The following is a 14,939-nucleotide window of genomic DNA, read 5'->3' as shown; positions in this document are numbered from 1 at the left end:
CCTTGCTAGACCAGGACAGTCAGACGTGGCCAGCTAATCTACACTAATCAGTTTGAGTCTCATATAAGTAACTTAATATGGCTCACAAGTTACAAGACTTGGCTAGTGTTCCTACACTCTCTCCCTAGATGTATGTATGTATATATGTATATGGTGAGTATTCTGATAAAATTTTTTAGGGAAAAAATTATTCCATTCACTGTTTATTTTTATTTATAATGTTTAGTGCCATATTTATAAATGTTTTGTGCAATTACATATCTACACTACTCTCACAGGTTCATGAAATATTATACCATATGCTTAAATATTTTTTTTCTTTAAATAATACTGGGTTATAACCACAATTTCTTTTCTTCCACCCAAACTGTTTTTGGATTGCTTCCACATATGTGGCATCATTTGCCATTCCGTTTAATTAACCAGATTGGTGAGAATGCTTGATTTTTTTTTTTTTTTTAAGCACCTTCTCTTTATGGAGAATTAAAGGTCATAGCTGGAAAACTGGCCAGCCAAGCTCAGTCATTTCTAAGCATTTTGTTAATTTTTCCTGATTAATGGTCCTTTCAAATTCAGATTGCACAGTTACTTCAGACTTGCATCAAACACTCCTCAGAACTAGCAGCTCACAGTGGGTAAAGATAACCTATTTCCTTCAAGCACTGGAGCTCTATCTGTGAAATATTGGCATCACATGAAGATTGATTAAAGCTCTGCCGACACCTAATGTGCAAAAGAAAAGAATAAAAATTGCCCTCCTTGCCTATCAAAGGATAGCAAAGGATACCTATCTTAGATTCTAGCTGCTTTCTCTGAGGTCTGAAATGGACTGGTTCTGTTTATCAATTTATGCCAGTGTTTAGAGCAACATCCAGAGGGTGATGGTAACGAGGGACCACAGTCCTGGCTCCAGGGGAACACATTAGTATTAACCTCAGTGCTGGGTCATGCACTGTCCCTTTTAATCAGGGATGTTAGGCCATCCCAGGCAGGTGCATCTTGAGCTGAAGAGTAACATAACCTTTTCTACTTTATCATGTCAGGTGACAAATTTAAACCACAGTGGGCTGAAAAAGGCTTGCTCAGCACTACAGATAATTTAATTCCTCAGTCATCTTTCCTCTTTATCTCCTGTTGACATGCTCCAGACTATAAAACAGCAATAGAAACCATGTTCAGATAAACATAAACCTTATGGAGGTGTCCAGTGGGCTTTGTGCCCTTCCCCTTGTTCACCTCTGTGAATGGCAGATTGGGGTGCTGTTGGTGAAGAGGGAAGGGATGAACCTGGAGTGATCTGTGCTTTGGGATGCACCTGTCTGTGTGTGACAGGCCTCCTTCCAAAGCCTCAGCAGCCTTGCCCTACCTAATATACAGCCCACGGGGCTTTGTGGGGGACTTGTGGTTGTGGATGGGCATATATGAGTTTGACCTAGTCCATTTCTGCATGGTGTGATTCTGCCAGTCTCTGTTTCCTTGGAGTTCCTATTTTTAATATCATGTGCCTGTCTCCAGAAAATTACCTAGTTAAGTTTATAATGAAAAGTTTCCTGGGAACCACCAGCTTTTTATCTGTTCCACAATGGGCTTTCTCATAAAATAAGCTTGAAATATACTGTATTTCTCTTCAGGTTTTGGAGGATAAAAGGAGTTTATTTCATCAGTCAGGGACCAAACAGCTTACAGATCTGAAAGTGCTGAATCTGAGTATCATGGTTCATAGCTGGGAGACATCATGATTTAGTCAAATATGCTGCTTTTCCCCACGAGTTACATAAGAATTACCAGTTGGATCCTGGAAGCACCACCTAAACATTTTGTGACTCTTCTTTTATGAAAAGTGCATAATGGGGCATATATTGCCATTGTAAAGGGCATGAAGGCAGCACCTTCATGGTAGCAAGTGTAGTGTAGCAAAGGGCCTCTTTGCTACACCAACAATAGCAGTGATCTTTGAGGCAGGACAGCAGTGAGATGCAGGAATTGTCAGCATTGCCTGCTGTTGTGGTTTAACCCTAGCCAGCAGCTCAACCCCATACAGCCACTTCCTTACTCCCCCCAGTGTGATATGGGAGAGAATTGAAAGGGTAAAAGTGAGAAAATTCATGGGTTGAGATAAAGGCAGATTAACAGGTAAAGCAAAAGCCACAGGTGCAAGCAAAGCAAAAGAAGGAATTAATTTGCCACTTCCCAAGGGCAGGCAGGTGTTTGGCCATGCCCAGGGAATCTGGGCTCCATCACATGTAATGGTGACTTGGGAAGACAAACTCCATCACTCTGAACATCCCCCCCTGATTATTTCTTCCCCAGTTTTACATGCTGAGCACGACGCCATATGTTATGGGATATTCCTTGGGTCAGTTGGAATCACCTGTCTTAGCTATGTCCCCTCCCAATTCCTTGTGCAACCTTGCTGCTGGGTGGGGTGAGAGACAGGAAAGGCCTTGGCTCTGTGTGAGCCCTGCTCAGCAGTAACAAAAACATCCCTGTGATATCAACAGTGTCTCCAGCACAAACCCAAAACATAGACCCAGACCAGCTGACTGTGAAAAGAGTAAAGTCCCCCAAAAAACCATCACACTTGCTCTGCCAGGAGCATGGAGAGAAGCAAATCTGTTGAGCAGCTGCCAAGGCTACAACGGCTTGGTGATGCCAGAGAGTACCTGTAGCCACTTGGCTCTCCAGAATCTGCCTTCTGATGTCTCTGGAAGGCCAACCAGATGTAGTGACTTGACATTCAAGAAGGGAAAGCAAAGCTCTCTGCTAAGAGCTAAGATCATTAGTGGGTGTGTAAAGGGGAATACTTGTTGCGACATTGATTTATGCAGTCTTTTAATTGCATTAAAATAGGTGTAGCCGGTTCGATGCTTGCAGTAGAGTGAGTTTTTATGAGGCCAGACTAATGAATGAGCCCCTCTGCACCCTCTGAAATCATTTGAGTCCCTCCCTTGTGTATAGATCGAAATTACAGCAGCAGCCACAGCACAAGTGTGGCAGTGCCTAGAGAACAGTCCAGTGCAGACCCATCAGTCAATGTCCTATCGATATACTAACAAATATGGACTAGTAGTGTGTCAATGCTAAAATGTTACCCTGGTTTTATATTAGTGCATTTATCTAGAGCTAATGTAATTTTAGTGATATCCTCTATAAGTACATATTATTAATAACCATGTGTTTTATTAAAAATGTCCTGAAAGTGTCAGTCATCTTTTTGTTTTGCATATGGTACAATGGAGCAGATCCATATGGAGCCCACAAGCCAGCTGAGAGAATTGGAAGGAAGTTTCAATTAGTGGAGGGAGGTTCACAGCAAGAAAAATTTGCTGATTCTCTAAACTTCTTCATCCTGAGCCTCCCATTCACTTACACGTGTTAGAGACAGGGCTCCAGTGAAGTCACTACTGAAACTGAGGAGGATAAGCAATAGCTTTTCAGACATGATCTATTCCTGGTAGCTGATGATTGATTTCAGATGTTTGAATAAATGCATGTACCTTTTTTTTATTTGTGATAGAATTGTTGCTCGTGTATAAAAGTGTTGCATTGCCACATTTTTAGACTGCAGCAGCAGCAATAGCTGTATTTCAGGTGCCCTTCTTAATCATTCAGATCCAAGAAAAGAACATGGCTTTGAGCTGCCTGAGGGACAGCATGATTGGCATCAAGGATGAGCACAGCTCCTGTCCAGGCTGTGGGCCCGAGGTCAGTGAGAAGCTGGTGCTGATCAATGCCATCCAGACATAGCTGCCAATAATAAAGGAAATCCATGGCAGGAGAGGGCTGTGCCTCACACCACAAAGTGCCTCTTGTTAGCAGCAATGCTGTGCCCTGAGTGGACAAGTCATAGGCTAAGGAATAAGGTGGCTTTCTTTCTCAGGGTGATAGAATGCAATTGTTTGTCAAAACTAGTGGGCTGTGCATTTGGTTATTTTATAAAAGCAGTGTCAGGTGTTCTTCTTGTTGTGATTATGTTGTGTAGCACTAGAAAAAGTATAGAGCTGACAGCTAAATTTGTTTTGCTAACTGTAACCTTTACTATGATCCAAGAAGTGTTTATCTTGCCCCATATCAGTACTTTATTCACCATAAAACTATTCCTTTGCCTATGCAGAATTACACATAAGCACTTTTTTATTTCTTCTGCATCTATACAACACTTTGTGGAGAGCAATGTCAGCAGCACTGTATGAACAGGATTCAGGAGTGACAGATACCTCCTCTTAGCTCTGCTGCTGTAATTCTTGCAGGCCTGATCCAAATCCGCTTGAAGTTTTTACGAAATGCTTCCATTTGTTTCACTGATCTTTGCAAGAAGTCCCAAGAGACATTTGTCAACCTTTTAGAGAAGAATTGTCAAACAATGGGAGTCCCACTTTGGTCAGTCAGGGCCAGATCCTTAAATGCTGGTCTCCAAGCTTCCTCATGTACCCCAATCAGCAAATAAGGTATCCCTACTCTATGTGCAATCATTTATTTATTTATAAATTATAAACATGTGCTATTGTAATAATCAATTATATATATTATAAAAAATGCACAAAATATAAATTTAAAAAAGGATGAGTCAAAGATGTAATATATGAAATTATTTTTAAAACATTATTTATCAGGGACACACACATAAAGAATTTCTTCCTTCATCCCAATGGTCTGTCTTGTGTGTACCCCACTTTGGAGACCATCATCATAAAAAGTCCATTCATTGGCAGTGGGAATTTGCACCATCTACCACACAGAATTTTGCATCATCTACCACTCAGAATTTTACATCATCTACCACTCAGGAGTTATTTATATACAGCTGCTTGTATGTGCTCTGCTGTTTGGGAACCATTTATGCCACGTCTAAGGTTCTCCATTTGTAAAATGGAAAAAAAACCCATGGAGTTTAAGAAGATTACACACCCTGCAAGGGCTTTTTGAGAAGGTAACTAATGGACTGCTACTACTACTGTAAGTCTTACAGGCTGCTAAACATTGTAGCATATGTGTTTCCTGGACAAAAAAAAATAGCCTGGGCAAACTATGGACATTAGTAAATGAGCCTGATATTACCTTTACATCATAAGAATGATCTCATAGTTACCATAATTTAAGTTATGATGCCAGAACCATTCTTCCACAAACTAAATGATTCAGCAGAGAATTGTAATAAAAAGAGTCTGTCTGTCAGATTATTGTTTAACTAGAATCTAGCCAGATTTTGGACTCAGCCATGAAAAGCAGCTGTAGTCAGACCTGGTTTAAATTCAGCTTCATCTAAAAATCTGCTTTCGTTTTGCTTTGATTTTTTTGTTCCTAATGACCGTTCATTATGGATGTGGACTTTTCTTCTCTGTCTGGATATGTGTAAGTATTTTTGAAGCTTCTGTTTGCTGATTCCCATTGCGTTTGAACTCTGCTTATTGAGAGGGAAGACATGGGCCAAGTTTCATCAGGTGGTCTCTCCTGTGCTCCTGACTCTTGAGCTGGTTCCACTGGAATGCTGTTTTCCGAAGAGAACTTTCATGCTGCTTGACCCTGTTTGCACATAGCCTTGCCTCCTTAATTTTCCTCCTCAGAGCATATTAAGTATATCAGAACTAAATATGCTAATTTTTCAATAAGAGAACCCCGAATAAAATTAATTCACACCATTATTAAGATATCTGAAAAAAATCCCAAATATTTTATGAAAGGCACAATTTCCGAAGATACAAAAATATTCAACATGCACAAAAGCTGCTCTCCTAAATGTCACTCTGAAAATTTGAAATTTCCTTCATAGCTATCTTTCCTTTCTCTGTTTTATGACCTTAGGACAGAGAAAATGTCTATTTAATGTCTACATTAAAATGTAGCATGTCTGGTTTGAAATAATCTGTTACTATTGGCCACTGTAAAATCAAATGATCACTAACTTCCTCAGTTCTTGCCATTATATTAAAATTATTATCACCCCGTTTTTTCCCAAGAATTCATTGTTTTAGGTGAACATCTTAAGGCAATATTTAAAAATGGATTTCTACTTTATTTTTAATATATACGATTTGTTGCATGCAGAGTGAGTAATGTGGGGGGAGGAGGCACAGCTCTGGGGTGTCATCACCTTGTTAACATTACCATAACCAGCTTGGTCAAAAGAGAAAAAGGGTTAAGATAACATAAAATAAGAAAACCACAGAACATAAATTCCCAATACCACACAAGTCACTGAGTTGACATGAAAGATTTCAGAATTAAACCTTGGTGTAAGAAGCCCTTTGCAACTAAGGGTTGGAAACAGTGTTTCTTGCTATTTAAAATATATTCACAGGAGAAGAGTTGGAGTCTGTCCCACCATCAGCTCAAACACGAGTTCACTGCTCCCTTGAGGGGAGTGCAGTAGAAATTAACTCAGCAATGCCTTGTCTTCTGCTCTTCTGCTGTCACAGGAGCTCTGTCATCATACTGGACTTCATCTACTAAATCTATGTGGTGAGTAACCCATACAACAGCATCTCATGGAAAGGGTGGCATTTAACTGTGACTGGTTTATCCATGGCTGGAACAGAGCTTACTTCGAAGTTAAAAAAATCACCCAAGCAGAGGTTAAAGAAAAGCTTTGCTTGGGTAAAATTAATGAAACCAATTAACTCAGAGCTGTTTATTTTGGAAGAAGAAAAAAATCTTTGCAAATTCTAGAATGCCAAGGAATCCTCATCTGGAGTACTTTTTTCGTGTGTGTGTGTGTGTGTGTGTGTGTGTATTATGTATGTGAAATATATATATATATTGGTGTATGTGTTTGTATTAAAAGCATGGCATTTGCATACTAGGCAGTAACACCCAGTTAGTGCTGACTTATAGGTAACAAGAAGAAAGTGAGCAGGTGACATTGCTTCTAGCAATGTCCTATTTGTCCCTTTGTCAGCCTGGACTATAGCAGCAGCAGTTCACTGTCACTGCCACCAGGGTCAGCAGATCTCAGATTTTATGGGCAACCTATTGTTCATTACACACGTATTTAGAAGCATTACCATGCAATATTAATTTTTATTTTAAAAGCATCCTGTAACTGTAGCAATACATGTAACATTTACACAAAAATAACCTTTGCATCTGAATCTAGGTCAGCTTGTTGTCTCTGTCAGGAAAATAATGCCTAATACCTGTTTATGTCAGATTGAGGAAACTGATCTTAGCCACCTTGAACTGTTGCCTTTGAAGGCACAGGTTGTCAAGTCTTTCTGACTGCAACAATCTGACACAAAGGAAGTACCTCTGACAAGTTGATTGTATTTATCCATCTTGCAAGCAGTTGCCCAGCCTGTAGATTTCATCTCTTCCTCTGCAGGAGCATTTTGCAGCCAATAGATACCTCCAGAATGCACAGGCACAGAGCTGGTGAAGACTCACCAGGTTCCTGAGCCTGAAACCACACATATTTAAGTATGACAGTGGTTCTACTGAAGTAATTGTGACTATTTGCATAACTTCAGCAAGTGTTTTCAGATTTGGGACTGTGCTGGTTAGCATCAAGTTTAATACTACAAAAGCAATAGATTAGTTTCATTCCACATCTTTTAAATGTTGAATTGCATAATGTGGAATGGTTTGGACAAAAATGCTTGAATCAACTTGCAATAAGGGAAGGAAGAGTTCACACTACTTCAGTCAGAATGAGGAAAAATAATCCCCTTTGACAACCATTTAGAAAAAGAAAAATAAACATGCAAATAGACGTTTATTCCAATTCATCATAACCAGATGTGATCTGTAGTGTACCATATTTTCCATTCTTAAAAGAAAAATTAATTGTGGGCTGGATAAAATTCTATACTGTACTTGTTTGCAGTACCAAAAATATGTCCTTGATTAGATAGCCTCAATCACAAACAACAACTTATATTTTCCTGCCACTTGCTAATACAAACAATGCTGTGTTAGGACCAAAATGAAACAGAAATTAATGTTTTTGTACAGACAAATGCAATTACAGTGGAAATAATAGATTCTCTAATTATTATTTTCTAATTTTTTTTCTTTTTACCAAATAAGTATAGCATTGAGAACATGTAAAAAGTCTTCATTAATTTACATACAATTTTAACTAATTTTTTTTTGCAGTGGTTTTGTTTACTTCTTCTTAGTCAAAGTGGTTTGAAGTGGTCCCATCTTCCCCAGAAACCTTCATAAATCATGCTAAACAAGACACATATCTCTGTTGTTTAAAACTCAGCTAGGAGGGGAATGTTAGCTCCACCTATGCAGTTTGAATTTGTGTCATCTACATTTTCCACTGATGCCATGACAGAAGGGAAAAAAGTCCCCAAGTTTCTGACATTTTACAGGCAATTTCAAAATTCCATTGCTATTTAGAGGACATTTGGATTAAGACAAGAATTTTTTGTCCTGGACTTTTAGAGACATTTGAAGAGCGCCCTGAAGTATGAAGTATAAAATAGAAATTCTTTCAAAAGGAATTACTGCTTCTGAAACAGGAATGCTTTGCATAGGTTTGTTGACATTTGATGGATTATTTCTCTGTCTGAGGTTGTCTGCACTTCAGAATTTTCCACTGTTGCTAGTTCGAAAGTAGCACTACCAGAGCCCCGACTGCAGACAAGCCATGTGTGTCCTTACCAACAGGGAACAACTGTTTTCAGAGCAGATTTGGGTGCCACAGTAATATGGATGACAGCATCTGCTGGTACATGAGAAGCCTGAGTTAAGCTGGCAGGCAAACTGTGAGTACCTCTCCTCAGGCATGGCTGTGACAGTAGCCACTGAGAGAAACCTTGTCAAATGGGAACACAGGGGTAATGTGCTCTGGAACTGTATAAGGGTTGGACACAGTGAGTAGAAATACTTGTATAGAGGCTGTGTGAAGAATTTAAGGACTCCTGGCCAACTGGTTAAGGGAGGCTGGGAGAGTCAGTGGAGTTTGGCCTATGGCTGTCCATACTGCCCACCTGCAGCCCTCTGTCTTCTCCTGCCCTACATCTCTAGTGGACCAGAGCTTACACCACCAGGACAATGCTTGGGACTGCAAAATCATGTGAGGTGGATGCTCTTGGCTATCTGGGTTTCCTCTCTGGTTGTGAAGACATAACTTTAAGTTTGTATATCCATCTGACTATGCAGGGTGTTTGCCACAGCACCAAGTTACATGGAAATAGTGTGATGTACCTGGGGTAACAGCAATCCCATCCAGGCTTCCCATGCAAAGAGCTGTCTCTAAGCAGTCTGTTGCCACTTAGGAGCAGGATCTGACCTGGTAGATCTGTCTGGTGTTCTTCTGTGCCAACTTTTTGTCTCTGAGGTGCAGCTGCTTCTGGAAGGGAGCTTTGCAGCTGTACAGACTCCTAGAGCTCAGCCTGCTGTTCCTGTCTGCATGAGTGGCAGCTTTGGCCATTGATGCTTGAGGATACAGCTCAAGAAGTGTCTCCAGCAGTATTTCTAGCTAACACCTTCAGCGTGTCTTATATTTGATGTTTCCAAAGTCTCCAGTTCTTGGAGCTGCAGGAGAATGTACAAATATCCATTTCCTTGCAAAGGTTCAGGTTACACAAGCTCTTGGGTTTGTAAGCTGTCTGAGAGGTCAAATCCAGTCAAATGCTTGTGTGGCTTATCTTGTATTAAATATTGCAGTAGTCATCTTATCTATCTGAGAAAGGTGAAGGGTTCAGTGACCCTGAGACTTGAATCTGTGGTGCCAGGGAGTCAGGGAATTTTTAAAACTTGCTGTATTATGCTTATCTTCTTACAGTCTGACTTTTCTTTAAAAGCTGGTGTTAAAGACTGCAATACAGTTAAAACGGTACAGTTAAAAAAAAAAAAATCTCTGATTGTATTCATTTGTAAGCTTTGCTTATGCTCTGATCCTACAAAGCACTGAGCACCTCAAATAAAAGGGATTTTAACTTTTGTAGGCTTCAGTGGGAAATCTTGTACAGTATGCTCAGTCAGAAATCGGAAGAGAAGGATCTTGAACAGAGTTCAGAAATGTCTTTGGAGCTCACTCATGACAATGCTCACAACCTTATCCACAAGGTCATGATTTTTAAGGGCTCCTACAGTTCTCAGTTCCCATAGCTGTGTACTGTGAGCATATTTGCTCTCATTAGACAAACAAACAAATGTCTAACCTTTGTAGCTGAGGAAAATATAAAAACATTGAATCCATTTATCTCAACACCAGCAGACCAGCCAGATGACTCAAATATCACAGGAATCCGAAGTACAGTAAGTCTTAAAACAAGCTCATGGGTTTTTTTATGTTTAGAGTTATCAGTCCTGGAATTTTCAGGCTTATTTCCTGCTACCCCATTGTGTTTCTTATTTTAAGTTTTGGACAACAAAATGCCTGCTTCTCTTTGCACATGGGAGCAAGCTAATCCTCTAAAAAATCTGAGACCAAGACGTCTTGGTTTTTAGTGGGTGGCTTGCTGGGTCTCTACTGGCCCTCTTAAAGATTATTCTAATGCTACTGTGAAAGGGCTTTCATTGATTGAAGAAACCCTGTTATGCACTACAATATTTTGATGTTTCCTCTATGTCTTATGATACATTCAAAGTAATTTCACAAGTTGTTCCCACAAATAACGGGATCAGGTTAACATAAGAAGCAGCACCTTTCCTGCTCTCATCCAGGCTCTTCATATGCTTAAATGATGAGCAGTACTTTTGTTCAAAGCTCCTGGCTATTCTTTCTGGACAGGAGCACTCTAATTCCTTAAAACTTTTCCAATCAGCTCTTCTAAATAACACTGATACACACCAAAAAAAAGTGCTTTTCTGTTTGCCTGCCTGGACTGTATAGTCTCATATCTGAACAATGTAATTTATTATCGATATCTGAAGTGGATGGCTACAGCTTCCCCCATATATTAATAGCTGGAGCTATTATTTTCAACAGAAGGATCTGCTGGGCCCTTCTTGTGATATAAACATTGCTGCTAACTGCGTAGCTGGCTGGAAAGGATGATAGTGTCCCTTGCTATTATAAATCTAGTGAGCTCACCTTTAAATGTCTGTCTCTATTCTCCCCTTTGGGCATTGTTCCAGTCACTTTTTGGCCTTTTTATTTTAAAGAAAAACACTGTCCATATGGTCAAAGGAGGAAGTATACTTGCCCTCAGATTCACTTAATGTGTGCTTGTTCTATATATTTTGGAACTGGACTGCCATTGTGCAGGAGAGGAAAAAATAGCCATCTTCAATGAAACACTAAATTAGTAGCCTGCATGCATCAAACAAGAATAAAAGCCCATGCTGGAGGATACAGTAGATCTAAATATGCATGCCCTGATTCACGTAGACGGCCAAACTCTTTCAAACAGAAGCATAATTTGACCTATGAAGTAATTAATGCCATGATTATGGGAAGGGAAGACACCACAGTTCAGGCTGCAGCCGGACTGCTTTCCATTAATAGAAAGCTCTATTATTCCCTCCCCCCACACACATACTTATCTCAGTTTTTAAAATTATGTTGGCTGCAAAATTCCTGTCTGTGCTGAAGGCACAGCAGAATGCTTCAGCAAGATTTCAATGAAGTTGGTATGAGTTTCCCAAGTTATCTGATTTAGTTTTGTTCCTCTATTATCTGGAAAGGGTAGCTCACTTCTTCTGCAGTCTTGCCATATAAATCCCTTTTACCAGATTTTTGAGGAAGACAGATTGGCTTAATGAAAACATATTACTTGGTTTTATTCTAGGTAATTCTCAGACCAGTCTCCCACACATCAATATCAATGGATTTTCTTTTCTGCTGGATTTGGCAGGAAGAGGAATAGCAGCTGAAATCTAGAAAGATCATGAGAGGGGTTTTTTTTCACACAACTTGTAATTAATTGTGGTAATCATTGCTGCAGAATTTTATGAATTTCACTTTTTTTGTATCTATTGAAAATGTAATCAGACAATTTAATGAGAGGAAAACCTATCAGGGACTTTCAAATTTTTAGATAGTAACTCTTAAAAAAAAAACTTACAAAAAATCCCTGAATCTTAGATCACTAGAAAATATAGGACTATACTGAGGATGTGTCACTGCATGTTTGCCACTTCTTATTCACTTCCTTAGACATTTGCTGTTGGCTTCTGCTGGAGGAAAGGCATCTGGTGGCCTAGACCTTTGATTTGATGGTCAGTCTGAGGTATGTCAACAGGAAATTAACTTTGACTCAAAGGATCATATTCTATGATCACTTTTGACAATTATAAGCACAAGGAATATAGTCATATTTTCAAATTTTGGCATAAAATATATGGACAACTAAAATGTGATCTGAACTCTTGCATTATTTGAGGGAATATTTTGTCAGAATAAGAGCCTGAAGTGCCAGGACAGAGAAGTATCATAGGTTAAGCCTACATCCTGAATAGAACCTCATTTGTAAACGGTCCCTGTCTCTCCACTTAGGACGACTATAAAATCAAGCTAATAATGTTTATACTTAGTTTTGGAAGGAGCTTTGAGAGCTAGAAATAAATGCTTACTCTGCAAATGCGAAGATTTATTTTTTTACATGGAGTGATTGCAACTGAGTAAAAATGGGAAGAGGATCAAAAACATTTGGAAGACTCAAGATCACAAATGACTGTCAGTGACACTAATTTTCCTAATGTTTTAGGTGCTTTTGCATGTCCTCTAGGGAGGCTAATATGCATCCAAGGAAAAGCTTTATGTGCCCTAACTTTTTGATGCCTGGCACCTGATGTGCAGTTCCAAAGCTTGTGTTCGGCACAGCATTTGTGGCCATGTGAATACTGAACACATTTTACCAACAGGAGAGCTATGGAGTTGCCTCAGATCACTGAGCTTGAAGGTAAGAGCCCTCTGCTAGGTGAAAATTAATTTTTCAAAGGAGCAAAGACCCTGCCATTAGACAGATTTTGCTGGGATTTAAAGATACTTCTTGTTTCAAGTAGCTACTTTTTCATTTAGGGGAGATTTATCCCAAGAACCTCAGATATAAGAGAGTTGAGATCCTTGCAAAACCCCATTTTGTAATAAACCCTGTGTAATAAATACCGACTCTGGCTTTAAATTTAAATAGAATCATTTATTGCTAGGGTTTGACTACTCCCCTTGAAGATGTCCAAAGCATAAACTGAGCATCTTCAAGGCCTGTTAGGGCAGAGATGGATGAGGACAAGGCTGGCTGTGAACCAGCAAAGCTGACCACAGCAAGGGAGAAGTGTGATGCCTTATACCTTGGCCAGCCCATGCTGTCCTGACTCCAGGCTGTTCTATAGAAAGATGTGTAAGGACAGAGTGACAATTCTGAAGAAGCTGAGGCACTGAAACCCAGCAGCCTGGGATCACCCTGCTGTAAATGCCAGCATCTGGGAACCAACAAGCTCAGTTAGACACAAAATCAATCTTTAGTTAAAATCTATTATCTTTCCACAGGTTTTTAAGGCCAATACAAAGCAGGGTCCAAGAACTGGCTCTGAGAGTGTAATGCTTTAATAGAAGGGTCCAGTTAAAGTACCCTGAAAGCCAGGCACTGGCTTATGGAATGGTTAATCCATCTTCCCTCTCTGCCTCTGCTGCCTATAGTTCCTGCACGTTTGAACTGTCATATCCTTTCTCCATTATGTAATAGCCTAGAGGTCACACATGTTCCTCTGCTTTGAATAATACATCTCTATGAAGCCTCAGTATCTCTGTTTGAAAATTTATTTCTTTCATTTTAATATTTTATCAATTTTGTCCTAAATGGATGACCTTAACTGGTTGCAGTTCATTTTATTTCTTCTCTACTTAAATATTTTAAAGGTTCCAAAGTACAAACATCATTCATGCAGTGTGTAACAAAAATGCTCAGCTTGAGCTTTGGATTATTTAATTGTAATTGTCAAGCTATTATTAAAATTGATTTTTTTTTTCTTCAATTTCTTCCCCCCTCTCCTTCTCCCATTTATAACTTTGTTTATCACATCCTTTATGCTGGTATTTAACTACACTTCAGTGCTTATAGAAGAGCTATACAAAGCATTAATACCATTATTTGTGAACAACAGACAGACAAGAGTCAAAATCGCCATGCAGTGAGGACAGTTATTGCATTCAGAAAATAGCTCAGTAACGTAATTGATCCAGTACCAGATACAGTGCTTGGTGTTTGGTACAAGTAGAGCTTTTTGTCCTATGTTTGGAGAAAAAAAAAGAATCAGAGTTATATTTTATGAGCTGGCCATCTTGATGCTGCAACCAATCTGGATTTTATTAAGCTGGAAAAGGGTTTTATTTGAATGGTAAATCATCACAATACATACATATGCACTAGGAAATAAAATGAGTTAACAAATACCTGTCAGTCCCAGCTCTGAAATGGATAGTGCTGTTAGAGAGGTGTCATTTTGGGCACATAAGGTTCTTTGTAAGAATAGCAGTCCTAGCCTTTCTCAAGCCTTTTTAGGTAATTAAATTCAATCTTCATAAATTTCAGTATCATTTGGCTTCCTGTCCTGAGCAGGTTGATGTCACTACAGGCAGCTTCACACTGACAGTTGCTGAGTGCCTGGTCTCAGTGACCCTTCTGATGTATGAAATGCTTTGGGTTATTTAGATGTGAAAGGCAGTAAAAGCTAGTAAGCACAATTTGATTTTATGATTGTTATTCTGCACTTACACTATGAGAAAGCAAAACTAAGATATCTGCACTTCACACTGTGGCATTTTTATTAAAATAGGAATAACAATACTGAAGGAATCTGACTCATGTCCTTGAATGATTTCAAAATAACTGTAGCTGTTCTGTGTTTGCAAAATAGAATAGTCAGTATACAATCAATTTTTTATGTTTAAGACATTTAATTATTTGGGACAGGTCTATATTTATGTTGTTTATTACCTTACTCATTTTCTTGTATTTTGCTTTTGTTCAGCACTAGTCTTGCCCAGCTCTAGCTGTTAGTAAGATACAGACTCATATTTTGTTTCTGATATCTCTGTGTCATAT

At 39.2% G+C, this 14,939-nt stretch overlaps 1 long non-coding RNA gene across 1 annotated transcript in view; it reads left to right on the top strand.

The window, feature by feature from the left end:
• The window catches only part of LOC146437995 (uncharacterized), a 47,119-nt gene that overhangs the window by 29,809 nt on the left and 2,371 nt on the right, over nt 1–14,939 (top strand). Inside the window, exon 4 of the long non-coding RNA XR_014851629.1 lies at nt 6,299–6,459. This is a non-coding gene — a long non-coding RNA (uncharacterized LOC146437995). The remainder of the gene's footprint in view (nt 1–6,298; nt 6,460–14,939) is intronic.

Source organism: Lichenostomus cassidix, chromosome 4 (genome assembly GCF_008360975.1).
Source record: "Lichenostomus cassidix isolate B80296 chromosome 4, HeHo_3.0, whole genome shotgun sequence".
Taxonomy (NCBI): domain Eukaryota; kingdom Metazoa; phylum Chordata; class Aves; order Passeriformes; family Meliphagidae; genus Lichenostomus; species Lichenostomus cassidix.
Note: the sequence above shows the minus strand (reverse complement) of the source record. Positions and strands in the feature narration are given on the sequence as shown.